General features: G+C 31.5%; 1 long non-coding RNA gene across 1 annotated transcript; it reads left to right on the top strand.

Moving 5' to 3' along the window:
- The first annotated feature begins 386 nt into the window (after window positions 1-386).
- Window positions 387-3265, top strand: LOC143251941 (uncharacterized). The gene is made up of 4 exons (XR_013028752.1): window positions 387-575; window positions 783-1212; window positions 1661-1861; window positions 2160-3265. It is a non-coding gene; the product is annotated as an uncharacterized LOC143251941 (long non-coding RNA).
- The last annotated feature ends 19103 nt before the right edge of the window (window positions 3266-22368 follow it).

Raw genomic sequence — 22368 nt, forward strand, 5'->3', positions numbered from 1 at the left:
AACTGGGATTTTGAAGAATGGTTATACTGAACCGTGAGAGAAATCGCTTAAAGCATCTTGGGATGGGTGGGGAAGATATGTAAATTTCCTAAGGAGGTACTGCAATCATGTGACTGAAATGTGATAAGTAAGATGAATTTTTACTTTTGTTGGTGAATTCAAATAATTTGTAGTAACAACGTTGTTTGTGGTAGTGGAAATTAATTCTTCTGCTTTTGTAGAAGAAAAACTAATTTCGTTGCATATATATTGTTTTCCTAGTTCTTTACTTGTTTCGTAGCCTGTTGAGAAGACATGGATTAAATATGGAACATATATAGAAAAAATGTATTTTATATCGCAGTTGTTATGCTTTCTCGAAGTGATTCAACTATTTATGTATGTTAAAAAGAACCGTCCAGATAGCGTTACGAACTTCTTGTGGTAGGGATTTTATTTTTTTGCTAGTAGGTGCTGTAAGTAACAGAAAGGTGATATTCAAGTGAAGAATAGAGGGATCATACTGACGAAATTTTCCAACAGGACAATTTTGTTCTTATTAGAGTATTGAGAACGTACCATTATTGAACACTTAGGTATGTAAATTGCTCTACAGTAGTTATCTAATATTTCGCACTTCATCATAAATACATTAGTATAATTTTGTTTAGATGACGTGGTGAATTTAATTCGTGATTTGACTTCTGTTGAACTAATCGATCTAGTGTGAAAAGTATATATTATGTAAAGATTACTATTTTGGGGTGGGAGGGGTTATAAGAAAGTTTGGTTATCTTAAATAGGCCTGACGAATGAATAAACCAATATTGTACGAGGAACTGCCATTGTTGAAAAAGCACTGTCGAATGAAACAACGTTTTCCCATGACTGAGACTGGGTGAGAGATGGGGCTCTGTATGTTGAATATTAACTATAAAGACAGGTAATATCTGGTATTATTAACTGACTTGCCTTTTTAAATATTTTCATAGCCTGTTTCTTAGCGATCTTAAAGCCAGATGCATTCTCTTTTGGGTACTATGTATTATGTGGACTTTTGGGAGGGGCCATTGTTATCTTTATAGTAGGACTGCAGAACAAAGAAATGTCTTCAGAATACAACTGTTGGTCAACATGAAATCTACTGTAAAGAACTGTGTTTGGACTGCATATTTCGTCACAGGGCTATGCTTCAGAAGAATGGTTTAGAGCTGATCCTATTTTAACAAACAGGTAACGTTTATGTTGGCTCACTCATTCCAAAACTATAAACAAATATTTTGAAATTGTAATTCAAATATTTTACATTTGGAATCATTTTTGGGGAGACTGTAATAGTCGTGGTATCTGTTATATTGTCAGCAAACTGTTATAGTTAATTTTGCTGTAAATATTGCATGCTGCATAATACTTTTTCAAAACTTGAACTTTTGGGTAATACACTGTAAAAAATTTGTCTGTTCTACGATAAATTGTGTATTCGTCAGAGTTTAGCTAATTCACTAAATTTAACCGGAATTATTCTTGTGGAATTATGTTTTACGAACTGCAGACATGAATTAGCAGTTTCCAACAAGCTACTATAAAAGCATGATTTTTTTTTACACATTCAAAACATGAACAGTTTTTTTCTGTAAATGGGCGAAGGGGGGATTACCTAACTTTCACATTGCTTGAGTAGGTTCGACACAGTGAAGAAGTTTAATCTCCAAGAAGTTACCACAAAGAATACGAAGCCTTCTGTATCGTCGGTGTTAGTATGCAAATCCTTGAACTGCTGTCCTTTTGTATTGAACTTTTGATCTATGTCTGGAAAGTTTACTATACGAGAAGTTTTATCAATCTCCAGATTAATGGATTCGCAAGGTTACAGAGGTCGTAGGTAATGTCTTTCAATAGCTAAATGCATAAATATAAATATTTGTATCAATAATAAATTTCTTTAGTACATTACTGATCCTTTAGTCAATTTACTTTGAACGGATTATTAGTTTTTAAACCTTGTATAAAGCTATAAATTATATATTCGTGGAGGGTACAGTTTAATATTATTTAAATGTAAAAACTGTGGCTCTTAAATGTAGGACAATAAAATGTAAATGTTTGATAGTGTTTGGGATTCACTGTTTTTGTAGAAATTTTGGTGGGAGGGGAACTAAACTTTCTCAAATTGCATACAGTAGTGTCGCCAGAGAACTGGAAGCCAGACTTGGCAAAAAAGGTTTAACCAATCGAGTAGGTTCTTGAGGAAGTTGAAGATTTTAAACAACGAAGATGATGTATGGTGGTGGTAATCTTTTACAGCTAATTTTAAGTGTTTCACTAACTGTCATGATGTGTTAATTTGCTATCAAGAGTATTAACTTTTTGTTACCAAAACAAATTACATATTGTAAAAATTAAGTTCAATTTTCAAATTAATTCATAATTACTGACGTGCTGTCATTCAGTGCTTTAATATAGGTTTAATTTGGGTAATAGAAAGGGAGAGGTGTATTTCTAAACGGTTATCAGACTACTAACAAGTACGAAGAGCATTTAATAAGATACAGGAGAAATAAAAAGACCTAAGTGTGGACATGACTTCATAACCCTAATGGATGTGCTGTTGAATTCTGGCTGGTGATAATTGCCAATCTGTGAGTAAGACTGTGATCTGCTGTTTTCTTTCACTTAAACAGGAATTCAGTAATTACAATTGTGAAGAATTCTCTAGTGATAGAAAAAACCTCTAAAACAAATGTGAAAACTTGTTCTGTTTAAGGTATTCAGAGCTTTATTTAAATTACTAGGTATGCGTATCTCAATTATACAGGTCAAGTTTGCTATACAAGACTACATATAGGAGTTTTATTCAACGATGAGGGTTTACACCTTTTATTCTGTTAATTTCCTCTGGTTCTCCCGAGCTACAGTCTTCTCTTGTCCTGTTTTAATAAGAAGCTGAATAGTCACTGTGCAAGAAAATATTCGTGGTGAATCGTTTATTGTAAATAAATGGTGCTGTTTGGAGCTTGTGCTTGAATAGCTGACGCGTATTTTCTGACATCTCTTGGATTATGAAACTACACAACGTTTAACCACAATGAACTGTAAAAGACCACTGCACATTTTTTGACAAACTGTGATATGTATGTAACTTAAAAACACATTGTAACTGAATAAAACGTGTTTTTAATGTTTTGTGAAATACAAATGTAATGTTTAATGTTCTTAATACTTATGTAAGCACGAATCAGCGTTTTTCGTTGATAAAGAAGTAATTAAAATATATTTTGAACATGTATGAATTGTATTTTTATTTGATATTAAATATTTTTAAGGGATTCGTATTTTAATACTTAATAATCAGTAGTTGTATTTTTGGTGTCTTAAGTTACATTCGTTAAATCATATGTTTTAACTAAGGAGTACATAAAACATAAATATTGGCTTTTACATAATCGTTAAAAATATATAATGAAATAGTTTAAATTTCAGCAACAACAAAACAACTGTAGTACACGAAATTTAAACTGGTTAAGTTTATATCGTGTTAACATGTTAATTCGTTTTTGTAATATAAAAATTCCCAAATATGGGAGGGGAGACAGACTGGGGATTAAACAAACAAACGAGAACATCGCAAACAAGGTTTGATAACTTATTCCTTTTCATAAAATATAAACTTGTACTGAAGTTTAATGCTGAACAAGTTTTTGTAAGTAGGACATCACGAATTTTTAAAATAAATGTGGTATTTCCTCATGAAGTATAATTGTCTACATTTACATAAAAAGGCTAATAATATAAGTAAATCGAAGATTATCCACAATTGTAAAATATCCTTTTCTATTACTGTGTAAATTCAAATTTTAAATGTTTTCCTAATGTTGTATAAGATGAAGTACAAAATTTTAATGAGTTTGAGCATATAATAAATGGCTTAATTATGTGAAAATTAATTGAATTAACGTTTCGAAGATTAACATTTTAATGTGACTTTTTACCTAGCAGACTTATTTGAGGAGTAAACTTATTATGATAACTTAATATATTAAAGGTAGTGTAAACTTCTGTAGAACATAAGTATATAATTGCAAAGATATAAATAAAACTTGGTTCCGATTACAATAGTTGATAGTTATAGCTACGCTGTTTTCTCGACAACTAAATTGTATTTTTTGCTTGTCCTCAGTTGCTCATTTCAATATTGTACAGAACAAGTGCTTAAATTATAAATGCAACAACTAAATACAGTTTACATAATTTCAAATATTACATTAAATTTGTTTCTGATGATATAAGTCTTAACATGGTGACAAATTACTTGGAAGAAAGAAGACTCCACTAAAGCACATCAGAGAATCTTTAACGTTTCTCATTCGTCATTACTTAGTGTGTAACTTAACTATCTTCAAAGAGAGTATATTTAGTACTTCGTTCATTTTCGTCACCTGTCCTTCGAGAGTGAAATTTAAATTTGGAATGATATTCGTAGAAGTATACACAGCTTAAAAACGTAAATAGCATCACAACATCGCACAGAAAGGAAATTTTATACGATTATAACTTGTCACGTTTACAAAATAATTTCTAAGGAATAAGCAGGTTACTTTGACACGAATTTAATCAATAATATTTTGACATACATGGTGTGTAACGTGAACGTTTCCCATAGTTTGATATTGCAGATGTGCGTAGTTGTAATCGTATAACGTTTTGAAACCATGAGAGTAAATAATTGGAAATGTGAGACTGGGTAATTGATTAGCATAAAATAAACGCTTGTGAATTGATGTAACAGTTACTTGAATACATCGTGAGATTAATAAGTTTCAGCATTTGTACACATTGTAAGTTTAAGGTTGTAATTGTTCATATCTTACACCCTGATCTAAAGTTATGCAGAATTACTAGCGACTTGGATGAAAAGATAAACTACTACATTTTTTGACATATTTTAAACGCTACTGTCATTTCGCGAGAATGGTTGAAAATATTTATGATTATTGTTTTATAGAAAACGATTTATAAAAGCTTGCAATGTAATCGTGGTAGGTTGATAAGTATACAGAGTAAGGCGGTGGTTTGTTTTTGTGTAACTACAGTGTCAATGAGAGTGTTGGCGTGTTTTGATGATGGTAAATTTGCTATTGACTTGAACAGATTGTAAATTTAGTAACGTTGAAATAACTTATGATATAAAATTAGACTAAAGCTGGTGTTTACTGCAAGGAATGGACGGCATGGTGACTCAAATAGAATAAGAATTGTTATTAGATTGACAGAGACTCAATGAGGAATCAATCGTACTATTACGATATATGGTACAGTCGTTGGCAAATATTTCGTTATTTTGTAACGTTCGTCAGTGTTTACAAGAGAACGAACAAGTTGTTAAAACGGTTTTTATTATATTAATAGATATGTGGTGTTTTAAATAAAACAAGTTGGATGACATAGTCAAGTGAAGCCAAAATTAAACTGTAGGTGGTATTAAGAAGAAACGTTTGTATTAATACGATGTCAAAACGTTAAAAAGTATAAGGAGTTAGATTAGATGTGTGCTAAAGAGCAAGAGAATGCAAGGTTATTGTATGTTAAAAAAAATAAGTTTTTACTCTGTAGTTTATAAACTAGGTAATGATTTCTTCTAAATAAACGCTTAATCTATTTGAAATCTACTGTTGAAGTGCGAAAAAAATAATGATTATTGATAATGAATTCTTTTGGATGTTGCATTGAAGTAGTAAATTGCTTGTGAATCACAGAAAATTAGGCAGTGATATCCTCGGCTGCATGGTCTATAACGTAAGGTTTGGTAACATTCAGTTTTCTAGATGTGTAGTAGCTATACTATGATAATTCGTAGCTACGAAGGTACACAAGAGATAAGTTCTTAATATGGTAATAAAAGTAGAAATTATTAAATTAAGTTCTTGTGATTTCAAATATTACAGCACGAAATGAATGTACAACATAATGGCGTGGACCAAACGTAATTATCTATGAACGACTGTCATTAAATTTCCAGTGCATATGTGGTGTAAGAGTTAAAAACGGAAAGAAAAAATTAGCGATTGTAAATAAAAAAACATGAGTGATTTAAAAGAACTTTTTGTATGGGGAGAACAAGCACAATACTATGAACATGACCAATGGGTGCGAGTGAAAACTTTGAATTCAATGACAAAACATGATCAGTAGAAGGCATTAGGTATTTTGACTAGAGGTTTCTTTTATTGAAAAATATTAAAAGAAACGTACGCTCACTTGAGTGAAAATGTACTTTGAGAACGCAGTTATTCAAGACCATTTACGGAAGTAAGTGACAGAGAAAGAACCGGTTAATTCATTAGAATTAAAACAAAACAAAACCCATACACGTTTGTGTGTGTGTGTGTATAGGAATAACGGACAGTACAATTAGTGCTGTGAAAGATTAATAATTAAAACTTTTTTATGGCAAAACATGGTCAGTAGAACGCTTGAACATTAATTAACTCACTAATCATGAATTGATGTTAGTTCATAAGTTACTGTGATCGCGGTAGTATTGTATAGGTTAGTTAGCCACATGATTAAAAAGGAAAACAAATTGATAATTGTGAATAGCTGGCGTATGATCATGAATACATTAAACAATTGTATTTGTAGTTATTGACCACACAAGAGAATTATGACTTACAATATTTTATTGTAGTAGTTGGTAGACTCGAATATCACACTGAAGTTGATGCTCATGGCATGGAATGAAGGAATAACATTGTTCGATTTGCTATTACTGAGACAGAAGTTTAACTACAAAGGTCTATTAATATTTCAAAACGTAAGGAACGAGATGTGTAGTAGCTATACTATGATAATTCGTAGCTACGAAGGTACACAAGAGATAAGTTCTTAATATGGTAATAAAAGTAGAAATTATTAAATTAAGTTCTTGTGATTTCAAATATTACAGCATGAAATGAATGTACAACATAATGGCGTGGACCAAACGTAATTATCTATGAACGACTGTCATTAAATTTCCAGTGCATATGTGGTGTAAGAGTTAAAAACGGAAAGAAAAAAAAATTAGCGATTGTAAATAAAAAACATGAGTGATTTAAAAGAACCTTTTGTATGGGGAGAACAAGCACAATACTTTGAATATGACCAATGGGTGCGAGTGTCAACTTTGAATTCAATGACAAAACATGATCAGTAGAAAGCATTAGGTATTTTGACTAGAGGTTTCTTTTATTGAAAAATATTAAAAATGGGTGCGAGTGTCAACTTTGAATTCAATGACAAAACATGATCAGTAGAAAGCATTAGGTATTTTGACTAGAGGTTTCTTTTATTGAAAAATATTAAAAGGAACGTACGCTCACTTGAGTGAAAATGTACTTTGAGAACGCAGTTATTCAATACCATTTACGGAAGTAAGTGACAGAGAAAGAACCGGTTAAGTCATTGGAATTAAAAAAAACAAAACCCATACACGTTTGTGTGTGTTTGTGTATATATATATATATATATATATATATAGGAATAACGGACAGTACAATTAGTGCTGTGTAAGAATAATAATTAAAACTTTCTTACGGCAAAACATGGTCAGTAGAACGCTTGATCATTAATTAACTCACTAATCATGAATTGATGTTAGTTCATAAGTTACTGTGATCGAGGTAGTATTGTATAGGTTATGTAGTCACATGATTAAAAAGGAAAACAAATTGATAATTGTAAATAGCTGGCGTATGATCATGAATACATTAAACAATTGTATTTGTAGTTATTGACCACACAAGAGAATTATGACTTACAATATTTTATTGTAGTAGTTGGTATACTGGAATATCACACTGAAGTTGATACTCATGGCATGGAAAGAAGGAATAACATTGTTCGATTTGCTATTACTGAGACAGAAGTTTAAGTTTTACTGTGTCGGTATTTGGGTATTGATGTTAAATACCCAGGAGGGTCAGGTACATTTGACCTCTTTCTCCCTCCGGAACGATTATAGCGTCTGTCTTTAGGGTTGTTGTTTTTTTTTTTTTTAAGCTTTGGGCCAGAGTATTAGAATAACGTCATACTCAGGCCCATTTAAGGGCTCAGTCCATGCATGGACGAACAAGAAGTTTTTTGTTTTTTTTCCTTTTATTATTTCTCTTGTGTTTTTTTTCTTCATTTTTTTTGTATTTTCATATATATATATATTTGTATTTTTCTCCTTTATTTCTGGTAATTTTGAATTTTCTTCTAAGTAAACTGAGAGACGATTACTAATTATCCTCTCTAATACTTTGCCAATACAACTGGTTAAGCTAATCGGGCGGTAGTTGTTTGGTTTATTCGCTGGCTTTCCTTCTTTCTGGAACATTAATATTATTGCTTCCTTCCAAGAAACGGGGATATATCCAGCTGATAGTGAGAGATTAAATAACGCTGCTAGGTGTTCATATAATCTCTGAGTGCCATGTTTTAGGAGGATAGCTTGAATACCATCTTCTCCAGGGGCTGTGTTTTTTGTGTTGTTAATAGCAGTTACGACTTCTGTTACAGTGATGTTTTATCAGTTGATGAGTGCTCCAGTCTTTTGTTTTTTCTTGGTGTGTAATAGTGTTGACTGGAAATTTAGGTGTAAAAATGCATCTGTTTTGATGAATAAAGTTTGTAACTGTATTATAAAAGTATCTGTTCATGTCTGGTTCATGATGTGTCTTGAACGTGTTTTCTAGGTGTTTTTTAAATATCTCGGCTTTTTCTGTGTTAGTGTATGCTGTTTCTCCATCCAGTTCCAGTGGTGGATATACTGTGTTTGTTGTTCCTGCATTTGTAAATCTTTTCAAGTGTGTCCAGAATTGTTTAGGATCAGTTTTGTGATTTAGATCGGAACAGAAGGTGTCCCAGTTTTCTTGTTTTTGTTGTCTGATTAAGTTTCGTATTTTATTCCTTATTGTGTTCATCTGAGTTTTAAGTGTGGGGTTGCGATTTTGAATGTACTGTCTGCGGAGTATACGTCTGTTTTTAATTAAGTGTATTATATCTTTATGTGGTTGATATGAATGAGTTGTTGTGAAGTGTTTTTGTTTCGGTATCGAACTGTTGGCTGCATGTTTTAGACACTCAGAGATGATATGACAGTATGCATCTATATCTGATGCTTCCGCGGCAATGTGTAGTACTTCGGAAGGTAAGGTTTCATTTAATATAGTTTGAAAAACTGGCCAATTTGCTTTGTTGTAGTTCAGTTGGTCTTTAACTATGATTTTATTTAAGTGGGGGGTGAGATTGAAGATACACCAAACTGAGAGGTGGTCACTATCCAAATCGTGACCAACATGAAAATTTACGAATTTGCGACTCATTTGACGAACACAGGCATAGGTCCAGTATTTCACTGGTGCCGTGTGCGTACGAGATATGTATCGGAGTTGCATCGTTTAATAAAATCATGTTTGATTCATCCAAAAATTGAAAAATAAATTGCCATTTGCGTTTGTACTACGACAGTTTAATGCTATATGTTTACTGTTTAGGTCGCCGATAATAATAAGATTACAATTGCTATTATACAATACATTCAATAGATTTACATCTAACACTGTACTAGGCGAGCAGTAGATGCCCGCCACAGTAACGTTTGTATGATTTTGCGTTTTGACATTAATAATTATTGATTCATTACTGGATGGGATACTAACTAAATTCCTGAACTATAAGTTCAGTCTTATACAATAATAAAATACCTCTGTTTGGATCTCTGTTATCCTTCCTGTCATGTCTAATAGTAGAGTAGCCGTTTAATTTGAATCTATGGTAGTTATATAGGAGAGTTTCACTAATTATAATTACATCTGGTTTTATGGAGTTTGTTGTATCTTCAATCTCATGTTTCTTGGAAGCAAGAGCACCCTGGATATTGATGTGTAGAACTGTGAAGTTATCCATGTTTAGTAGAGTTTATGATGGAGGTTAAAATTTGCGGCAATAATTTGTGTATGTTTTTTCAATATGATTTTAACTATTATGTCTGTGAGACTGTTGGTGTTTGTAGGGTTTGTATATTCTGCCATTATTTCCGAGAAAGTGGAAGTTATGGCAGATGTCAGTGTGGTTTCAATCGTTGTTGGTTCTGTGTTTTGAGGTGGTTTTGGTATTTCCTCTTCACATGGTGATGGTTTTCCTGTCGGGATGATGAAGTTTTAACTACTGCAGCGTAAGTGTTTGTTTGTGTAGTTGTGCTTTGTGGTGCTGAAGTGGTAGGTGTGGGTTCCTTAATTGTTCGTGGTGGTGGCGGCTTGTTCGTGTTGTGATTTTTTAATTTCGTACAAGTGTGTTTTAATGGATTTATATTTCTGACATCCTTTATAATTTGCCGTGTGTTCTTCCCCACAATTGCAGCATTTGGGTTTGGGGTTCTGTTTAGTACACTGTGTAATGTGATGATTCTCCCCACAGCCCACACAACACGCATTTGCTTGGCATGCTGCTGCTACATGTCAAACCTTTGGCATCGGTAGCACTGTGTGACAACCACTGCTGGTGTTTTGTTTGTTCTACTGTGTACTTTTGATACCACATTGTGATACTATTATTAATGAGTTGTGTAATATCCTGGCTGTTGTCTGTGACTACTTTGATTAGGTTTGTGGGTCTTTTAGTAATGTTTCAAATTATACGGTCTACTGAAATATGTTTTATGTTTTGTGTACTTAATGCTTCCTTAATGTCTTCTATGTCTATTGAATTATGTACACCTCGTATCACAAAATATTCAGGTGTTGGTTTAGTTCCTGGTAGGTGTATTGTAATATTTCCTGTTTTGAACGCGTCCGAAGGCCAAGCTTTCAGTAGACTGTTTAAGTCAGCGGGTTCCTGTCCTTGAACCAGAACACCGCCTCTAGGCAGACGCTTAATGTCATTAATTTTTGTGGTAGGTTTGCACCTGTATATTTCTTTAGCTAGTTGTGGTTGGTTGAAACTACCAGGAACTCCTTGGATTATAATTGCGTGCTTAGGTAATTTTGGTGCGAGTTGTGTATGTGTGTCTGTGGTGGTTGTTCTTTGTTTAATTTGTTTTTTCTGACTACGAGTCTGCACAAGCGTGAAGCCTTCGTCATCAGAAAGAACTTCGTCTTTGTCTGAAATTGTTTGTTGTGGAATATCCATGGTGGGGTTTGGGTTACTTGAACTGCTAGTTGTTGGCATATTATTGTCTATATCCGTTATCTTAGCTACATTATCTTCAGATGTTGAATGTATAATATCCTTAACTAGTTTTCTTTTTTTTCTAGTCCTAACAGTATTTTCTTGAATAGGCGTTAACTTTGCTTTTAATTCTTTTTCTGCTATAAACATTAAAGATTTTAATTTTACATTTTCATTTTCTATTTGGCCACCGTCACCAGACTTACTTTTTGTCCCTGATATAGACGGGCTTGCTCCCTCAGTTTCAGACACTATATCGTTTTCCCTGGTCTCCGACTCCCCTGGCGGCATGTCGCCTCGTTGTTTAGCGAAGTTGAACTTGCTTTCTCGGGCTAATTTAAAAGGTAAAAAGTTCTTCTGTCTTTGTATCTACTGGCGTAAAACTCGAAGTGACTAGTAAGAACTCGACAAAATATGAAACAAAATATAGGTTGTATACACGTAGATTTCAAGAGCCTTTCAGAGGTATATCCTATCTTTACCCTCTCCAAGCGCAGAATCCACAGAAGTTTAACTACAAAGGTCTATTAATATTTCAAAACGTAAGGAACGAGATGACCGTTGGTGAAACAAATAGGTTCTTTGTGACGTTTGCCCTTGTTGATAAATTCATTTCTATGTGATTTTCAGTGAGACTGCATTAGGTATTTATTTTTCGTATTTAGTTTCTACGCCTATCCGTCTAGAATGTAAATGAAATTATTGGTATCAATAACGACCTGAAAATGATATAGCGAATGTGAAGTGTGCTATTAGCAACATAAGAACGATGCTTATTATGGAATAAAAAGTATTACACTGTAGTAGCTTAATTAGGATGTTCACTTGTAAAAAAAAATTATGAAGAATGAATTAACTGTTCAAAAAAAAAGTTTGGTTACTTCTAATTTGTTGCAAGTGTTTTGCATTTGTTTCAAAGTAGCAAGCTGTGTGTTTTTCATTGACACGAATTTAAGCAATAATATTTTTACATACATGGTGTGTAACGTGAACGTTTCCCATAGTTTGATATTGCAGATGTGCGTAGTTGTAATCGTATAACCTTTTGAAACCATGAGAGTAAATAATTGGAAATGTGAGACTGAGTAATTGATTAGCATGAATACATTAAACAATTGTGTGTCAATAGATATATTGTATTTTATATAAAATAAGTATTTAGAATACGAATAAAATTGGTATTTAGAAGAAACCTTTGTATTAATACGATATCAATACGTTAGAACATATAAGTAGTTAGGTTGGATGTGTGTTAAATTGTAAGGGGATGCAAGATATTTGTATTTTGATACAATCTACGCTTTTACTCTTTACAGTTTTTAAACTAGGTTATGTTTTCTAAATAAACGCCTAATGTATATAAAATGTGTTGAAGTGCTAGAAAAATAATGATTATTGATAATGAATTGTTTTTGATGTTGTTGCATTGAAGTAGTAAATTGTTTGTCATTCACAGTAAAATAGACAATCATATTCTCGACTGCCTGATATTTTACGTTAGGAAAACTATGCTCGTTTGGGTATCATGTAGATTGTTTGTAAAGTTTTTATCAAGTTTAATATATGATTGTGTAACTTTTATGTGATTTTTAATGATTATGCATCAGATATTTGAAATTTTGTATTTATTTTTCTAGTAATCTGTAAAATATTTTGACCTGGTTATATTAAGTTGAATGTAAAGCTCTTTTGATTTTTTTGTTAATAATATGACATTTTGCGATGCGTTTTTTTTTGTGGGAGGATCGGCTGGCTACAAGGGGTGATGTGGAGGCCAGTGTTAATTCTCCTGGTACTTAAAATAGAATGTTTGAAATATTGGAATGTTTTAAATGTTTTAATCGCTTCTATTTTTGTGGGGTTTTTTTTGTGGAATTCTATACTCCTTGTTTATAATGACGATTATAATAGTATATTTGAAGTAAAATTACATCATTGCTAAAATGTTTAAATATTTTGCTGTACATTGTAGTAAAATTTACAATTTTATTTTAATTGATTCCGTTTCTACGTGTTCGTACATTGGTATTACTTTTTATAGATTCTTATAGTTGTAGGAATTAAACGAAAATCAAACTTATTCTTTGTTTTTTTTTTCTAAATTGCCTTGGATAAATGTTTGCATTGAGTTGATGTAAATCGTACAGTTGGTCCATTTTCACTGCTTTGGCGAAAGATTGTTGAGGTTTGTATGGCTGTTTTTTTTTAATAAGAACTTTTGCCATATTTCTGCATGACCTATATTTACACGTTTAAACTTGTACTGATTACAGATTAGTTATTTTGAAGTGGAATACTGTGTTTAGAATCATTATATGTCGTAACGACAGAGTTCTGTCGATAATAACTGTTGCTAGAATATTGTGTAGCTGTTGTTGTTTTTTTTTAATCGTCCACTATTGTTGTACGAAGTTGTAGTTATATTAATAAGAATTCATATTTTAAAATTATATTAAATTCAATTTTATCTTTTTAAACTTGATGTAACAGGTAATTTCAAAATTCAAAAAGCTTTAGTTTGAACAGAAAATATAATAAAAATAATAATTGAAGGTTTCTAACTATATTGATTTGATGTTGCTAGAAGAGAGAGATTAAGGAAGTTAGTAGTCGTTGTTAACAGTGAAGTAAGTTTCCATGCAGTTTGAGGACTAAATGGTAAAATTGAATACTTTATGGTAATAAGTGTAAATGTTATTTATTCGTGTGGAATTTTGATGATGCTTATTATTTTTGTTATTTCCAAATGCAGTTTCGAATGATGAAATGAAATTTATGCGACTGTTAACATTTGGATTAAAGGTTTACACGTTGTGGAAGTAATAAGGTATTTGAAGTTTTTAAAAATATTATCCAAACATGGGTAAAACGCTATTAGATATCTCAGTTTGGTATAATAGTTTTGTTTTTACGACTATAACGTCAATGAAACGCGAGGACGAACCTCTAAGTCTAAATAAATCGCAGTTTGTGCAAAACCGATTTTTGTCGACCTAGAAGCTAAGCTGAATGAATAATAAAGCTTGATGAATATTAGATTAATACAACAAACTAAGCTTTTTCCGTTACTTTTGTCTTTTTTGGCGTTAATGCATTGCTATAAAATGACAAACACTTGGCAATAACAATGCTCTAAAAATTATACAAGCATATCACAATATGATGTTGAAACGCATTCATGTGATGTAATGGAATTATCAGTTGCACGTATATGGAGAAAATGGAAAAGTTGTATAAATGCTAGCAGTTATTGTGATGTAGTATCGTGTCAGTTGTTTACATTCTTTTGAAGACTACTGCAGTAAAAATGAACTCTGTATTTACACTTTTTGTAACAGCTTTTTAGAGGCTCCGATGTCTTTTTTCTGAATACCAAATAAGAGGCGTGCTTTAAGATCTGGGGTAGGAAGCTGTTTATTAAGATGTGTAAACAATCCTGTGAACAATGACTACATAATCTATGAAAGGTAGTATAGGAAATTACTGAATATCAACAAGCCATTATCTTTAGATTGGTGACTAGTTACGCATGTAAGACATTCCCTTAATGTTCTTACTGGCAAACAAAGCTTGATACATTTAAAATTATTAATGGAAACGGAAATATTGCTTGTGTTTAGGTTTTAGAAATGTGATGTTCGTGAATAAACTTGTCCCACTTTCTACTGCAGTAAGAAGCTGAGAAACAAAAAACCACTGATTTTGATGGCTTAAGTCCAACAATCGATTTTATACGAGACATTTCTTGCATAGATTTTTTATCTATATATCAGGATTGAATAAAGTACTGCCAGTCTTATCGACCATTTTAAACACTATTACTATCATGCATTATAAACCAATAAATTGTGAGGGCAGACTAGTAAGGGTAGACATGCAAGTGGTAAACAAGAAGCCCTTTTATGAACTATTGTTTATTTTTATATGTCATCAATAATGATACAAGCTTCAATATCATGTTACCTTCACATAAATCAACTTTCGTTTAAACCAAGTAATACAAAATGCACAGTACATGTATATTTTTCTTGTACAAATAGAAGCACGTTCTGATGCTGCTCATATTTCTACATGTCTACGTTTCAGAGCACTATGACTACATGATTGCAAGCATATCATTTAATGTGTTACGGTTAAGAAGTACATCTCTTTTGCGAGTGTTTCCGTGAACAACTGTCGGTAAAGTGCAGGTGTTTTGTGGTCAGTAATTATCTGATTTATCTCTACTTGACTCTCATGGCGTTGAATATTTGCGTTATGATTGTTTACAACGCTCGTTAAATTAGTTTGCTAGTAAAAAATGTTTAGGGAAACCGAAAAGTGTTCTGCAAATATTTGATTTTTAACCTAGCTTGTATTGGTTTTAACTAGGGCATTACGACAAACTGACTTTGCTCTTGATTCTTAAAATGAAATTTTCTTTTGTCAACACAGTTTGTTATTGTGGTCATGGAACAACACTCAAGTCAGATTGGATTTACTCTCCAAGATTATTTACTTATTCGTTTAGAGTACTCTCTCTTAAACTGTTAAGTTATAGAGTATAATTTTTGCTCGAGATAAAACAAGGTCTGTGGACTTTTTGAATGGTATTTCCAGTGAAATGTTTTAATGCTTACTAATGATGCATCGAACATGTATTTTTTAGGGTTTGAGTTGAGTTTCATATAGCAAATTGTGGATAATTTTGAATAATTGTTAACAATTATAAACAATAAATGGAGTAATCATATAAGACGTGCTTTTGTGTTTCGCGTGTGCTAATAACAACAATAATGAAAAAACGCACAGTGTGCTGTGATATTACCATCAGCCACTCTTTCTTCTACATGTAATTGTTTGTTATATAATATATATGCACTGTAATTTTTTTACCATTTGTATCTGTGTTATTTACTTCAATACTGAGTTTCTGTTTTTACCTTTACTACCAGCAGCAATATGTATTGTTTGTTTAAACCTGTGTTATATTAATACTAATACTATGCTCGTAAATGTAAAAATGAGATGCAACTAACAGTTATTTACCCTTTGCTTCTATCATATATGTCCTCAGCCATAATAACATCCGTGTGGTTTTGTACAAACATATACCTGTTATCTTTAAGTTGGTTGTTTATTATACAAAAATGATTTTCAACTGTCAAAAAGTATCGTTAAATGAACGTTTGACCACATCGTGTGCTTCCTTATTCAATATTGACATACCATTACTCCTTGTTTTCACCTAAGTTCAAAGTGTTCCCTCTACTCTAACAACTATGACTCGTCTTGCTTACCAACAGTACATGTGTACACGCCTTTTTTACTCATATTTGAGTGGAATTATGAACTAGTTATGCGGATCAGTGCTCCATGTATTTTTGTTTTACGATGATACCACTTGCCCTAGTGTATAGTTTTGTGCTGCTTTGACTGTAATGGATATTCTATATTCCAGAGCAACTACCGTATCTGTTGTCTGTGTGAATTTAGCTCTCGCACATTATGTACCACTTGCATCTGCGATATACACATCAAAATCAAATTTTACCCCTTTATCTACAGTTTTTACACAAAAGAAACAACCATTCATCTCAAAATATCTTCTAGTCTATTTGCAGTTTATATACTCTCTACCAATTATCACCCTTCCAATTTACTGTTCGTAATATAACCATGCACTCTTGTTTTTGTTTTTTTTAGTGCCCACTTGGTTACTGTAATTTATATTAATTATCCTTTGTTTTCGTAGTATTTCTTCAAACGGGTTTTTTCCTGTGGCTAATTATTATTATTATTTACTCTTATATATATATTTTTTACTCAATGAATTTTTTTGATCAAGAACAACATACCCAGTTGTACGTCCAGTTTTATTACAATGTTGTTTATTTCTTTCTGTTCGTGTAGTTTCGAAATCAAACTACACGAGAGACCGTATTTTTTGTTACTTGTATTTTTCAACTGTTTTTCTGTCTGGAGAAAATAGTAGAAAATATTTAATTATTTAAAAGATAATTTACTATGACCTAGTATTTATTATGGTAGTGTGACAGACTACAGTCACGTTATTGTGTTTTCTATAATAACTTGTTTGGCGGTTTATATTGATGAGAAGTTGGCTACGGATTTCATTAGAGCACTAAATATGTCTTTATTTTATAAACTAAAGTATGGTTAAAATATCTTTTGTAATTCCTTACTTGATCATCTAGCATCAATATGTAAACAGAATAGGTTTAATAATTATTCAAAGAGAAGTGTATAGGGAGCTTGAATTGTACTAAATAGCAACAGAACAAACTATTTTTGCCTCTGATGCAATAAAAATTTTATTCTACTTAATATACCTGAATAAACTGAATTGCACTTTGAATATATTACAGTTGCACTAAAATTATTTTTTGTTTTGTACCTGTAACGTTTTTTTTTTTTAAATTTAACATTCAAGTTTGTTCATGAACATTTTTGCATCAATAAAGTTAAGTCTTGCAGTATACACTGGAGTTGAAAATAAATCTTAACAATGCTAAGTATACTGATTCCAATAGTGGTCTTAACAATGCCAAGTATACTATTCCAATAGTGGATATGACAACAGATATCAAAACAATTCTTGATGACGAGAAACCCAATTGAAATCAAAATGTACAAATTAGTATAGGTATAAAGGTGTTCCTTTATACTGATTTAATTCTGGTTTTAGTTGTTGTATAAGTAGGGCTTCTTTGATTTTGTGTTTGTTTATATTTGTTTCCCTACTTAGTATATGGGTGCTTTCTACGGTTATGCTGTGTTTACTTGATTTGTAGTGTTCAAAAAACGTGTGAAGGTTTGTTTTCTTTGAATCTAGTTTTAATTTTTCTGCTTGTTTCTCCAATATAAAAACTGTGGCAGTTGTTGCATTGTATTTGATAAATTATGTTGGTGTTTTGTTTGTCAGTGTAGTTTTTACGAAGTATGAACTTTAGTTTTGTATCTGGTTTTTGAATAAATTTGGTGTTTACTGGAATGTTGTGTTTTGTTAAGTTTTTTCCAAATGTTGGTTATTTTTTGCGCTGATGTCGGGAACATATGGTATACAGCAGTGTAAGGTTTTGTAGTTTGTTGTATCCTGATTTATTATTGTTTGTTTATTGTTGGTGTAGGTGTGTGCGTGTAATTTTTTCCACGATTTTGGAGGAAATTTGTTGATGTTGATGAAGTGTTTTTTTTTAATTTTTAATTTCATCTTTAATTTTCTTGGGTGATCTTAGTTTTATGGCTGTATTTATTTCGTGTCTTAATATGTTGAGGTTTGTTTTTTTAATGTGCTGAGTCCCAGGGAATGTGTGTATAATCCAGTATGGATGACTTTTTTTGTGGATTTCTGTTTTGAGTTGTGTATCGGTTCTTGTGATCTCGAAGTTAAGAAATGGTATTTGGTTAGTTTTTCTATTCACAGGTAGCTTAATGTTGGGGTTTATCGAGTTAACGTGGTTAAAAAATCCAAGTGTGTGTTCTGTACATGTGAATTCAGAAACTGTATCATCAACATACCTGTACCAGTATGGTGGTGGGTGTAAGGCTGGAATGATCGCTTGTGATTCAAAGATACAGATGTCAAAAATACTTTGAGGAATTTGAACGACGATATAAAACACGGGCCAGGGTTTTAAATTAATTTCTAAAAAGGATATTTTACGCAAGATGAATGGGTGATTGAAATGTAGTAACAAATACAACTTAATTTTTAACATTTCCCGTGTTACTTGTTGGCTAGATTTATAATTTATACGTTTATTAATTATTGATAGCTATGTAAAATTTTAATTATTTCCACACAATGACTGTGCATATTGTGAAGCTATATTGAATAATATATATGCCAGTCTGTCAGTAGTACTTCATAGTGGTTAACAATGCTTGCTGTTGCTATTGTTTGATCTGAAGTCTAGAGTTGTTAAGGTTGAAAGAGGTACTGATTATATCGTTGTAAAATGTATTAAGAAATGAGACTAATAGCTAATTGTGGAAATATGTGACTAATTATGGAATTGGGAAGCTGTTTGATAACTGAATATTTAACGTTAAAACAACAGATGCTACGAAATGCCAACAGTTACACCTAAAACAATGGCAATGCTAATATTGATGTTCTCGTACTCTTCGTATAAATAAACTTTTATTTATGTTTGTCTTGACATTAGTGGCGTGCTACCTATTGCTCACAACTTTTTATACATTTGTGGATTGATATTACAGAACTTTGTTACGTATTACAATTTCAAATAGCCTAAAACTGAGTTTAGTTGTAATTTAGATGATTGATACACACAGTTTCTTTTTTAATACAATTATATTTTAACATACAAACCATAATACCATAACGGTTATTACAGATAATGATCTATATACAAATGTTTTACAAACTTACATACAGTATCAAGTCTTCTTTATGGTCTAGAACTTACTTGATATCTTATCGAGGGCTAACGATTAGCGAGTTTATTTTGAAATTTTAGTTTTTCATTCCTGAATCTATATAATGTCTTTGTAATAATTATAAGGTCCGATGTGAATTCGCTGAAGTTAAATGATTTGTAATGTTTGAAATCGATAAATGTGCCTTATCAGATGTATGAAGTTTCCGATAAATAAGCGTTTATCACAGTTATAGCTTCCGAGGTTTATAGTACACTAACTACGCCAAACTAATAAAATACATATTGTATTTTGGCGCGTCGAGTTGATTACGTTTATAGGCGTGAAAAAAACTTTCCAGAAATTTCAGTTTGCACAACAATATAGACGATACAAGTGTTTACGTATACAGAAATTGTTGATTCGTACACTCGAGAATTTTGTGATACAGCTTTAGCAGTACAAGTTACCACAGATAATACAATCAATAACATATTTCATAACAACATCCAAGATCGAATCTATTCTAAAAAACATAAGACTGAAGACGTTACTAACACAGTAGTATCAGATATAAGTGCAACACGTTTATATAATAGTTATAGATTTAAACTTAAAGGCTTCTCTGAAATACGAAAAGATTTAAACAGAAATCAAAATAGAGGAATATTTTTATTATATAAATCTGACCTTAGTCACGTCCCCAAACGCATGTATAACGGTAGATGTTGTAATCGTAAATAATTCTACAGTAATGGTAGCAGGAATATAAAGTCGTGTTCAATGTCTTATTCTTCAGCGTCATCCTTCAATAGAATAAACTACAGATTTGTTGTTAATTTCTCCTAAAATGTTTATTTAATATAACTGAAGACTATATTGTGACAATTAGTTAAATATTGAAAGTAATTCTTTAGGCTATAAATAAATAACTAGTGGTATCAAATAAATATAGTCGGTTAAAGCGAAAAGGTTAAATTTGTATTTATTTACACTGCAATTAAAAACAAAATTGAGTAGTTTTAGGATTAAGTGTGACGGTTTTTTCTGATGTAATCTTCTTAAAAACTAATGCACACTGTAAGATTAACAGTTTTCTATTTTCACTTCTATGACGCCTTCGGGTAACAAATAACTTACAAAACAAAAACATTACATTTTTTCCTTTGTTTTTAACCCAAGGAGTTAATTTTCCTTCTTACTATAAGTGAACATGTTTCATTAACAGTATGTATCCTAAGCACTTTGTGCTTTTGTTTTTAAGAATTCTATACTCTTCACGTCGATTATATCCGTGTTTTTTTTACCTCCGCTAATCATCTAATTATAGCGTAACTTTGTGTTTCTTAAATAATTGTGGTTTTCGTCTCTCCTTTCATAGTTTTCACTGCTAAAACTACTTGCATTGCTATTATTTTGCAAGTTTTTGTTAATATCCTGTAGTTTATATAAATACTATAAATTCCGTACCCTTTATATCTAAACGTCACCCAGCACGTGTATTGTGTAATTACTGGTAGTAAATTGACACTAGTTTCTCATGATACCATTGAATACAGTATGATCAGTATGCCTTCTCAGGGACATTTATTAAATATAACATTAGTTGCAATATAATAGTATAAAGTATACAATATCCATGATGGGGAGTTGGAGAACAAATAGAGGGAATAACTTCCATATTATTTTTACATACCTTGTGTTGGAAAAGAACGGATCGGCTCCAAGGGAAAGAGGAGGCTGATTTTAAAATTATTTACCAATTTAGAAGAGGTATCTTGATTTGTTTAAGAATGATGTGTATTGTTCCCCCAGCATGTTTTACTGTATTGGGTTGGAAGTAAATTACTTTTCGAATGCTGTTAAGTAGTGGCAATATTTGAATAACAAACGTAAACTGAAAATAATGCAACATAAATATCACTACTTTAGGGCATGTTTCATATATTTGAATTTTTGTAATGTTTTAAATCGTTAAATAATAATTTGCTTATGAAAAAGTAGTTAATTTTGTACCTATTACTGTTTTATTCTTTTTTATCTGCTATACATAAAGTATTTTATATTTTGAAGGAACCTAAGTATATCAGGAATATTAAACCAAAAATAGAAAATACAAAAATAAAACAAACATTAAAAATAGGAGAGGAAAGGATCAGCTGTGAGGGGAGGAGGAGGCTGATATAACTTAACTTTTGTCTCTGAATTAAAGCTGAGTTTTACATTCAACTGTAAAATATCTAGAAACCAGAAACATCAATTAAAATAAGTGTATCGAAATGGATAAGTAATGTTAAGATAATTTTTAAAGTAACATTAAATAATACATCACGATTTTTCTCAGTCATGTAGTTGTGTATTTAACAAGTTTGTAACAAGAAATATAATAAAGAATGGTTTTGTTTTCTATTCATTTGTGTTTGTCTTGTATTTTAACATTCCAAGAAATTCACTTTTTTGAAGCAGAAATCCAATAACACGATATTACTCCCCCCCCCCCAAAAAGTTGACAATAAAATATTATTAGTCTTTAAATAAATCAGTGATAGACTGAAAAAGTTCAATTAATTTTTAATGTCTATGTTAAATCATAGGGTTCAGGTTATTAATTTAAATTTGAAAAGTACGAAATATAAACTAAATATCTTTAATTTAAAGAAATAATTCGCAGTCAAGTTTGTCATTATAAGTTTTGGAGATGTTAAAAGTTCTTTATTTAAAACCCTTATAACTGTCAACTACACTTTAAACTTCTGAGTAAAACGCAATTCCTGAAAACACTGTTAAATCAATAAATCCACTGGGGTAAATATGTTT

The sequence above is a fragment of the Tachypleus tridentatus genome, chromosome 6 (assembly GCF_004210375.1).
Source record: "Tachypleus tridentatus isolate NWPU-2018 chromosome 6, ASM421037v1, whole genome shotgun sequence".
In the NCBI taxonomy this organism is placed as follows: domain Eukaryota; kingdom Metazoa; phylum Arthropoda; class Merostomata; order Xiphosura; family Limulidae; genus Tachypleus; species Tachypleus tridentatus.